Source organism: Poeciliopsis prolifica, unplaced genomic scaffold, assembly GCF_027474105.1.
Source record: "Poeciliopsis prolifica strain line A6 unplaced genomic scaffold, Auburn_PproV2 SCAFFOLD015, whole genome shotgun sequence".
In the NCBI taxonomy this organism is placed as follows: domain Eukaryota; kingdom Metazoa; phylum Chordata; class Actinopteri; order Cyprinodontiformes; family Poeciliidae; genus Poeciliopsis; species Poeciliopsis prolifica.
The window spans coordinates 7910694-7922575 of record NW_026562390.1 but is presented as its reverse complement, the minus strand read 5'-3'; positions in this window follow the sequence as shown (position 1 = coordinate 7922575).

The window sequence follows — 11882 nt, the reverse complement described above, 5'->3', positions numbered from 1 at the left end:
CTTTTGTATGTTAGTCCTTTTAAGGCTGCTAATGTTAACACATTTCTGTGTCTGTCAGATAGGAGAAAATCCACATTCATCAGGAAGTTTCTCACGCAAAAGATCCAACATAATTCAGATTCCATTATAAATCAGTAAAAATAAACAGTCATACTTCTGTAGCACAGCGTTTCTTACTCATTGCTCATAAGTCATGCTGAGTGACAGATACTTTTCTTTTTAACAACAATGAGAATTTCCTCATCTGTCAAAGGCCACATTGTTTTATGTGGACAATCTTAGTTTTCCAAGTCTGCTTCAAAATTTCGAAAGGAGAAAATACATTTTAACACAATAACATTATTTTAAATTTCCAAAATATTTAAAACAAAGGCTAATTTTCTCTGTCAAAAGAAAAAAAAAATGTTATATATAGTTGAATTAACCTTAGCATCATCTGCACAATAACAATTGCATCATTTATATTCAAGAAAACAATCAGATTAAAGCTTATTTCAATTAATTTGATGCATGTATACATTTTATATATTTATAAATAAGCTTTTTATTTGTAATAGAGCAAAATGCTCTCCTATTCTTGCAAGTGACCAAAATACTAAATATTATTTTGATTCAGTTTTAAGGCAGAAGCAAAGAAAGGCAGAAAAGACATGTAGAAAGAGGGTGTGAGGTCAAAGGTCAAACTCCTGACAGCAGTGATGAGGACAATAGCCCCTTTATAGCGGATGTTTGTTCTAACACTACGCCACATCCTGGATGGTAATTTCAGTTTTGCTGTGATTCGTTTTTCAGCAATAAAGCATCAAAGCATCAAAAGGCTTCGTCTTACCCTTTTGTGTCATATTCTCAAAATATGTCTCTTGTCATTCTGAATCAATTTGTACACAGTCATAAGTAGTCATGTGTGTCTAATTAAAATGCTATGTTGAGTCATAAGCATTTTAATTAAAAATAAAATAAAAAAATAAAAAACAGTTGAAGGGTAAAATAATAGGAGGTTAGACGTGATTCGCTGTAATCTCTCACACTTTTCTTTATTGTTTATTAACAAAAAAACAAAAATAACAAAATGTCATTGTTTTGTGCTTGAGGATGTGTCCAATTTAATACATAATATTACTAATATTTTTAATATTTAGTCTAGCACACATTTATTTGGGTGTCTGAAGTATTAGTTTTTGGCAGATATCCTACTTTTAATCTAGTGTTAGAATAATAATAATTTGTCAATGAGTTTGACATAATGACAATAAAACATTTTAGTGACAAGAGCTTGTCAGCTTGAAAAACTGTAAAAAAACCAGAGAAGAATGAATTAAAAATGACTTTGAGATTTGATGGATAAGTTAAAGCCTGACAGAAACAAGGACCTATTTGCAAAGCGGAAAAATAGCTTCCTCTATTTTCCAGATTTAGCAGTGAAACAGTTAATTTTATTACCCACATCAAAAACATGTTTTTTCTCTTGGTGTGGGAGTTTTAGAAGTTCTCTTTCTCCAACAGGCATGACACAAAGACATTAAAAAATCAGAACATTGTGTAACAAAGGCCTATAAAGGCCAGTCGAAGCTTGCAAGGCAAGATGTCACGAGGACTAGGTCTGGGATCACTAGTCGGAAGAAATAATCAGCACCATTCATTTTAGGAAAATAAAAATCTCTTTATTAAAGAATCAAAACATAAGTACAAGTACGAAAACATGTCGGAGATTGTCAGACCAAACTAAACAACGAAAAGAAAATGTTGCAGGTAAAATATTACCAAAATATTACCAAAGAGTTTATTTTTGCCTTTTGGACGTTGAATAAAGAATGAAACAACACAGAGTCGGACTCTTTGGGTTGTAGAATCCCAGAAAAATCCAAGGTCAAATGCAAAGGTCATTGTCAAGATCCTGAAGATGGAGAACTGGGATTAACTTCTCAGGACTTGTTTCAAACTACCAGCTGAACAACAACCATCACACAGAGATGATTTATTGCAGTCAGATTAAGCAATATCTAAATACAACAGTTTTACACACATATAAATTATTTTACTTGAAAACTTGATTGTTTTGCAAGATTGGATAAAAGCCAACTCCTTTTCAGTAAAGCTCTCTGCAGGGTTTCTTTGACTTTTATAGATTTTTAGAATTAAAAGATAAAGGCAGTCTTATTTCTTTAATATTATCAGTTAAATTATTGATCATATTTGTTTTATTGTGAATAAACTAACTTATCTGTCACTCCCTAAACTCTCGTCCTGACATCTACAATGACCTCAGATGATTTCATTGCTTCTCCCTGGAACAAATTTCCTGAATAACAGACAGGAAAAGAAAATGTTGGCTCATTTAAGTTGGTACTTAAATCAGTGTTTGCAAAGTCTAATATGACTTTATAGTTTATTTTGCTTGGGGTTGCATTTAAATATGTTGTTTTTATGTGATCCCACATGTTTTTCATTTGTATCTTGTTTTTTTTTTTGGTCCATTTTATGTTTTTAGTGGGACTTATGTCTGCTCTGTTACTTTTCTGTCAATCACTCTGTGTATAAATTCAGCTAAGCAAATATATTTGCATTATCTTGCTTTCCTAATAGGCAAAAACTTCCACCCAGTGCGCTGGTGATCAGTAAAGCTTTCAACGCCAGGGGGCGATAGTGTGCACATTTTCAGCTGCAAAAATTCACCCTGGTGAGACAAAAATAAAAAGAAATTATACTCATTCTCACACTGAACTGGCTTTTGCATTTTACTTCTTCTAAATTATGTCACAATTACAAAATAAGAGCTGTATTTATCCAGGAACTTATTCCCAAGTCACTTTTTCCAAACAGAATCACTTTACAGGATGAAAGAATCCTGCAAGGTAAATTTTGCAAATATTTCTAAAAAGTAAAGCCAGAAATCTTGTGCTTATAAATGTTAATTTACAGTGTTTTTTTTTTTGTTAGCCATGGCCACAGCCTGCTTTTCCTCGTTGCTGAGTGGGACTGCCCCGAGCTGTGAGAGGATTAGTTCATCCTCAGCTATCAAAGGCCCCTAATTAATCTGAATAAATTACAAGCCGTGTGGCATAATTTGAGTCAATGTAAGCAGAGAGAGAAGGTGTAGGAGAAGATTCAGCAAGAATATCATACTGTAGGTCGCTGCGTTGCTATAAATAGAGCATCCCTTTATTCTGCACTCCCTGCGTCATACCAGCAGCCCCCCTACTCACCAATGCCAGCCCCTGTTCACTCAAATCCAGCATCCTGTCACAGCGCTGAGCATGTACAGCTCTGAGTCCACTCATTCAAAACAATCCTTCCTTTCTTATTTGCATCTTCCTGCAGTTTTGTTTCATATTTTCATGCTTCCGGGGAGTTCTCCTGGACTGTGTCGTGTCTTTGTGTAATTTGGATTATATAATTTTTGGGTGAAAGCTCTCGGAGGCTGACAGATGAGGCACCAGGATAATTCTGATTCCTCTTTTCTGAATAAATGCTCCCAGAACTATTTTTACTCATCTGATTCAGCCCCCCAAAAAGGAATGACATGCAACAGGAAGAGGCAGGAATGATGGAGAGTAATCACTGCCTCATGTCTAATAACTCATTGCTCTATCATGCACTGGTAGAAAAAATATATATATGTATTTATTAATACGTATGAGTTTGTTGTAATGAATTGTGCATTTTCTGGTAAAGATTATTCTCAGCCACATATTTGGTTACTTTAAAAACAACTGGACTCCAAATCAAACAGCAATTTTGAATTTGAAAGACTACATAGTCCAGCACATAGATTTTCTTTCTAATACAAAATATTTCGTGACATAAAACAGTTTTTTTTTCTAAACAGTTTGATGAGGTAATGCAGCTCCTTTCCTCCACCTTGTTCCAGGTGCAAACACTTTAAACTGATTGAAGTGCAACTCAAAGGTAGCAATCGTTGTTCCTGGGGAGTTCTACCAATAAAATCAATTGTTAAACTTAATACATCTCAAAAACATGTTTTCCCCCCCTTAGAATCCTTGAAGTAGTTTTCCACATTAGCAACATTAAAATGGTGACCAATCATCTTCACAACTTAGGGAGAAAAAAATGAGTGATCGCTGGCAATTTGGCATTTCTATAGTTTGGATTGGATTTTTTTTTTAAACAAATGTTCAGTGAATAAAGCAGAGTGCCAACATTCCTGTACAGCTGATGAAGACATGAAGAAAACAACTTTAAATCGTCGCTGATGATGGTTTTGCAAATGAATGAATCATAGGATGTAATTTGTTTGATTCTACTTATAATCATTAATATTATTTGTCCCCATAATCATACCCAGTATATCTGTGGTTATTTGTATGTGTTCAAAGAAACCTTGCAACCCGTTTTCTGCCACAGGTTGTGAATTAATGTGTTAATGTCAGTGGAAGGCCAAATAACTTGGATTATATCCCAAAGACTGTAAGATCAGAACAAAATACAAAAGCAAAGTCTCAAAGATTACAACACAAGAATGAAACTCACAATATATGGATTAGTCAAATGTCGACTGAAATGTTAAATACTGATTGTGGAAAGTGCTGCTTGTGTTGCGATTCAATTTCAATATCACAAATGTTTGTGTCACAAAGGTTCAAGGCAAAAACATGCAAACTGCATTAATCTTGAAGCTGAATTTTAATAGCCAGATTCAATATGTCAATACTACATAGTCCGAATGGTGTACATGCTATCATCTAATTTCCTTTTTCTATTTGCAGAAATATATTTTTAAATTATGATTATTAGTGAGTGCATTATATAAACTTCACTCAATTAATCAAATGATTTAAGATGATGAAGTGAGTCTAACTTCTTGATGGACTGGTAACATGTCCAGGTTGCACTCAGCCTCCAATGAGCTGATGTGTTTGATCTGTGTTTGCCCTCAGGTATCATAATTAATATAATACTGGTTACATTGACTGGCTGTCAGGATCTCATTTAAGCCACATTGCTCACTGACAGAGACAAAGACAGAGTTAGGAGACTCTTACATTGCTGAATATTGAGCCATCATGTCTGGATCTGTTTCCCCTTAAGCCTGCTGGATGACTTCATGAAGCCAAATGAGATTTTAAGCAATCACAATGGCACAAACCCAAGTTCATTGGCAGGCAGCCAAGCTAAAACGGATAGATCAATGAAACTGTCAAGTCAAAGCTTTGACTTTAAGAAACATGTCATGACAATTTTAATTGGGTGGTTTTAAATTTCCTTGTCTTGTTACAGTTCAGTGGCCTCCCCATGCCTTGGGTTGTGTAAACAAATGGAGAAAAAAATCTTTATGGTTCGTGTGTGAATAACCGCTCAGAGATGTTAGCTTCGCAATTTGTCATTCTAACATGTCATTAACCTGTGCAAGTATCTTTCCACTGACCACAGCCAAGCTGCAGCTTTTCCGGTTCTTTTTTTTTTTTTTTTCCAGTTTTGCAGCCAGCATTGTATCAGTTAGAGAAAAATACTTTCACTGCTTCAATAGAGGCGTCCATGGGGAGTGAATTTCAAACTGTGCCATAATAAAAATCAACAGATGGATTCTTTGAAACCAGCGCCAAAAGCAACAAGCATTTTTTCTTTTGTAAGCTTCACCTTTTCATGGAGTTTGAAATGGACATCAAGGACAGGATAGATAAGACAATGAAAAACTGGAACATTTCCAGAGACAGCTTTGTGCTTTGTGGTTTGATGGAAAAATATTTGAAGTTTTAAAACAAGCAAACACGAAATGTGCCACCTTTGGTGCATTTTATTAAGGACTTGCTTGAGAAATGCATGTAATGTAATGTAGTGCACAATTGTAAATTTGAAGGAAAAGGTCACATGGCTTTCAAATCTTATTACCAATAAAAGTGTGGTGTACATTTGCATTCAATCCCTGAGATTCCTAAATAAAATCCAGAGTCACAACAGTCTTTAGGAACCATCTGATGATTAGAATGCACCTGTAGTTTTATTATAAACACAATTGTTTGTGGAGAAATGGCAACATTGCATACAAACATATAGAGAAGTAGATGTGTGCATGCATTGCTTACAAAACATAGACAAAGACAGGGATATGCAAATATCAGCAGGGATGTTATTTAAAATGAGAAAAACTGCAAATATCTTTTTGTGATCTTATAAAGTCTTGCAGCAGCTGGCAGGAAGGATCTGAGGTAACGCTCTTTTGTGCACCTGGATGCCGCAGACTGTCAATGAAGGAACTTTTTAGTTCAGCACCAGTTTTATCTATGGACTGGGAGACTTGCCCAATAGTAATGTAATTTTTAGCTAAAGATTTTTTGTTTCCTACCACCTGCCCTGGGTCAAGGAGCTGGCCTTTCTGATGGGTTAATTAATTGGTGTAGATAATCTAATTCTCAGTCAGTAAAGTCAACAAAGGTCTCCAGGAGTATTCCCTGTACTCCAAAACATCTCAGTCCCCTCAGCAGGTAGAGTCTCTTTCTGCTAAAAGCATCAGTGTTATGGCTCAGATCCAGTTTATGGAGTTCAGTCTCTATATTTGCAAAGCTGAAATCAGGAAAGTTTTATTTTTCTCCCAAAAGCTAACTACAAATGCATATTTACATTATAAGAAAGGAAAAATGTGAGTCCATATTCTTTTCCTTTCATTTTACAATTATGCGCTATCTGGTCTGTCACATATAATCCTAATTATGACTCTAAAACTAGATGAAAATGTGAAAAACGTCAAAGGGTATGAATACTTTTGCTTGTCAAATGCAAAACCAACAAAATTCCAAGAAACTTTATGTTTTGCTTTGATGGGATCACGTAAATTTAGGTTTGTCTGGAGTTTCTATCTGAGTGGATTAAGCCTGCAGTCATAACTGTGCAGAACGGACCGAGACACATTTACATTTTGCTCCACTTTGCCATTATTCAGTCCGACTGATCTTTGACAAGGGACCTCATGAGTCTCCTCAGTATCCAGATGATTACAGGCAGGAGGAGGTTACTGACCTCTGTCTGTCAGAATTGTTCATGTTTTTTGCTTCATGAGTTCTTGGTTAAGACAAACAGATGTTGGGTTGTTTCAGCTCCACTGGACGTCTCTAAAGGTCGCCATTAATGTCTAACATTAGCATAGGCTGTTAATAATAGACTATTAAGAATAGACTCGTGTTCTGAAATTTGATTTATTGTTTCCTGTATGTTCACAACTCATCACTCCAAAACAACATGAGGGAATTTCTCCAGGTTTGGTTTTGGTGTAAAGCAAGTCTGAACTCTTGCGTATTTGTAGTGTGTTGTCAAAGTCAGACATGTTTTACCCTCACAGAGTAAAACATGACAAGCATAACAATATAAAACAGGACATTAATTGATTCATAAATACTTGCAAAGTACTATACAACTGCTTTCATAATAAATTCAAATATTTTTGATGTGAGAGATAATCAGACTACAAGTGGGACGTAAAAGTTTGTTTTTTTTCTTCACATGATCAAAGTTAAAACAAGGCGAACTCTGACACACATCACTGAAAAAGCCAACTCTTGAGCTGAGCAGGCTTTTTATTCTCCATGAAGACGTCAAACAGAAACGCGCTAGAAGTATCTAAAAATGGGAACCATGCCACAAAATAAGAGGTTTAAGTGCCTTCCTTTAAATCATCCCACAGTCACACAAAATGTTTTCTTCTGATTTATGTGTTTAGCTTCAGATGAAGCAACTGGGAAGAAAGGTGGGACCAACTGCAAGTAATTATCCACCTACTGTACAAATTCCTGCAGGATCTTCAAATCTCAAGATTGCATTACAGCGTTTACACCTGGACAAAGTGTCGTCAGGTCTTGTCTCACAATACAATGGCTGCCATTGTACTGATGCTGTATTACCTGTTTCCAGAACCTGCTGAAACACTACCTGCCATAACTAAAACATGCAGCCTGCGCTTGGATGTTTAGCTGCAACATGGCTGACAAGACGGCCCTGAACTGGAGCCATCTTTGTCAGCTGAAAGGATTTTTGTAGCATCTTTATTCTCTGTGCAGGATTTGTTCTGGGAATGTTTAAATAAAATAATCCTGAACAAAGTCAGAGACTCTTCATTCTCTCTAGGTAAACTTTTCAAACTGACTTTCCTCAAAATTATAAGAATGATTTGACAAATTTTATAATGCTGTAAATACACTGTTTCATATGTTTATCTGTTTCTTGTTTTTTTTTCTTTAATGCTGTTTTAGTCCTGAATATGCAGAAGAGAAGCGCTACAAGCTTTGTAGCATGCTCTTGTTAACGTTGGTATTTGATAATGGTGTACTGTAACTAGGACTTTTAGCAAAAAAAAAAAACAAAAACAAAAAAAAACTTTTATTTCGTGTGGAAAATAAATGACAGAACAGAGAAATAAATTAAATTTATGATTTAAAAAAATATTTTATATATTATCCAAGAGAAAGGAACATATAGATAAACATGTTGATTAATTGATTGAAAAATGTATGTATAAAGTTCACGACAAAATTTCAAAGATTTCTGCTGACTAAACAGATTATTCTGCTGTTTCTTAGCATGTCTCCTCAAGTGACTTTCAACTGCTTTCAATGTTGGCCACAGAAAACAGGAGCCAGTGAGGCATGTAAAGGCATGCTTTAAGAGGGATCTGCAGAGAAGTGCGACTGGAAGTAGAGGCCTGCAGCCGACAGACAAAGAAATAAAGAAACGTTCAGAGTCAAAAGACTGACTGAGAGGGAAGGCTGCACTTCAGAGAGCTGTCCTGGCAATGAAATCAGGTGTTTTAGAATAAATAAGGCTTAAAGAGTGACTGAGTGAATAAAGTCATGACACTATAACTCAGCTTGAGTCCTGCTGAAGTCAAAGCTCTGTCCAAGAGCCAGGTACATATGGTCGATTTTGACCAATTTTGATTTTACCTTAATAGAAACCATTACATTATATATAATATTGCCTTATGTGGTATAATTTTCTTTAGGAATATCTGACCTTTATATGAATTTACACTTAGTTTTTACTTTTGGACATACTGTGGCAGCATTTTGGACCTTGAGTCACAGAAAAACAAAACCCGGTTTTGAAAAATGTTAATTCTTTTCATTGTGAAAATGTCAAATATTGATTAGAAATGTTTTTTGTCATTTAGAATTACAGTGAATACTGTAAAGTTCTTAAACTGATGTAAATATATCGCAAACAACACAGTTTTACAACATTATTAGCATGAAAATGAAGGCTATTCCTAATATCAGAGGTCAAAACAAGATGAGAAAAAATGTGTAACTCTTTGGAAAAACAAGGTGAAAAAAAAAGGTATTTTAGGCTATAGAAAAAAACCCCAGAGTTAGCAGTGGCTGTAAGCTGTTTACTACTAGCTGCTGGGGGAGTGGCTCTGCCTGACCCCGCAGTGATCGACTCCTTGCAGCTGCGCAGTGCCTCCATTGCCCTGCTTGGATCTCTGAGCAGTTGCCTCTCACACTGCAGCTACTCAGTTTTTCCCTCTTCATCTTCTGGCTCAAAACAGAGCACCACTGCATGCTGGGTGTTCATTCTTCACAGAATCCTATTCATACAGAACAGAAACCACTAAGCCACCAATCGCCCCGATACCCAAACTTTGCAACAATTTCACAATCTTGGTGTCTTTGTCGCTGCTCCGTTTCCACTTCTTTTTCAACGTAACTTGAGCAATTTTACTTTGTTTGTTAGCAACAAAATAATTATTTGTTGCCCATAATTATTTGTTGAAGATGTGAGATTTCCAATAACAAAGGAATCAAATGTTACATTTATTTTTTTACGTTTGGAAGCTCATTTTCTGAAACATTCACAGAAAAACCAGTTTTCACCATTTCTCTGACGTTGGGAAAAAACTTATTTTAGCATAACTCCGGTTTTACTTGGTCTATTAACACAATTTAAAAATCCACCCATATTTCCCATATGGAAATATGACGTCCCCATGTTAAACACACCCTAACTCTAACCCACAACATTAAAACTTGTGCAAGTACTCTGTGTTCATACGATGCAACAAAAACAAAAGCTAAAGAGGTCATTTGTAAATTCATGAATGTAATTTGTGACATAAAATTTGATAAAGTGGTAACCAAGACAAGAAGAAGAGCGCTTTAAAGGTGGAATCTTGTTCATGTAAATAAAAACTAAACACTTGTTGTTCAGATTTTGTGAATATTATGGTGGGACATATTCTTAGTTTTTACAAATTTGACAAAAATCCTTACATTTAAAAAAACTACAAGTTTTTAAATTGGCAAAGTGATCTCTGCGCTGCATGTTGAACTGCATTCAACATTTTTAGTCTCTCATTACAAGTTTGTTTTATATTTCATTCTGTCAACCAGACATGATGTACATAACATAAATTCATTTTAGATCCACTGAAAGTGCCTCTCTTTGTGTTTGTTGAAATTGATAAATGATGGGAAGATTCTGCAGCAATAATCAATTGTCAATTTATCAAAACAACAACAGAACTAAAAGCCACAGAGGAACTTTAAAGGAATAAATGCACTGCGTGATCAATTTGTTATACTCTATTATTATATTACCCTTTCACTGACTGGTTGTCTCAAGGTATCAGTTTCTGTCTCGATAATTAATCTCATTCAGCGTTCCTGGTCCAACTGTTCTCGTGATATTACATCCTACAGAACCAGCTGCTCATCTGAAAGAGCAACACGTCTGAACGACTCACCTGAGGAAGCCCATTCTTCATCTGGGGGACCCAATCTACTCTGTTATTAATTATTAATCCTGTTTAATGTTTCACTCATATTAAATTGTGCAAAAGGATGAGTGGATTATGCAGCAGATGTGACTAGAACTCACAGCCAGACATAAAATTATTTTGGATACCAAAATACAATACAAAGAAAGCAGATAACTGAAACATTTAGCTTTTTTTTTTCTCTGTATTGTTCTTGCCTGGATATTTTGCAACTTTCCTCAGCTTGTACAAGTCCAGCTGTGGAAAAATAGCAGCTAATAAAAAAACATAAAAAAAATAAATAAAAAATTAAACAGATAGGTTGAGTGTTTTAAAGATTTCCAGAATAGGTGGGTGCCTAAAATAAGTTTAAATTATTTACCATTATTTGCTGTTTGTGAATACAGAGCCACAGCTGTGTGCATTGCAGCATTTAAAATTTTGATAATCTGACCCTTGAGGGTGGCAATGAGCCAAAATTGAATTTTTGCTTTCCACTTTTGAGCAATTGTACATTTTCCTTCTGGTGAATGTGCTTTTGTTTGTATTTTTGCAGTCCACCTTCTCCTGTTGTCTCTCTGTCTCTGAGGACAATAAGTGGGCCATTTTGAACCTCCAGGCCTGAATGTTCCTGCTGCAGCCCAGTATCTCCAAAAGACCAACATAGAGAGGCACATTTCTCACATAACAAGGAAAAAGATGGAGGGGATTAATTTCAACAAGATTTCTATGGACAAAGTTATTACTGTTATTAAAAAAAAAAGTCTTAAAGTTGAAGCCGTGAGATCAAACCACTTGATGATAATGTTAGAGATGAATGAAAAGAGAGCTGCAGAGTTGAAGCAGGAGAGTAATGCTACAGAGTGATGATGCTCTGTCTGTCCTGGAGCAGAAGAGACGCAGATGTCAGAGAACACAAACTCCCCTGAGAGAGACGGGCAAAATCTGCTCATTTTCTCCACTTACTCTGAGAAAAACAATTCTGTCTAATTAGCTGAACGTATTAACATCATTATCTACCTTCTGCTGAGAGAATTATGACCCTGAAAAAATTTAATATATACAAAATTTTATGTAGATATAGATATAAATATATAAAGAGAGGGAGAGAGACAATATGCTGTTTCCGGAAAGCTGACTGGGGAGTTTAATCTTATAGGATTTGTAAATAGGTGGACTTTAG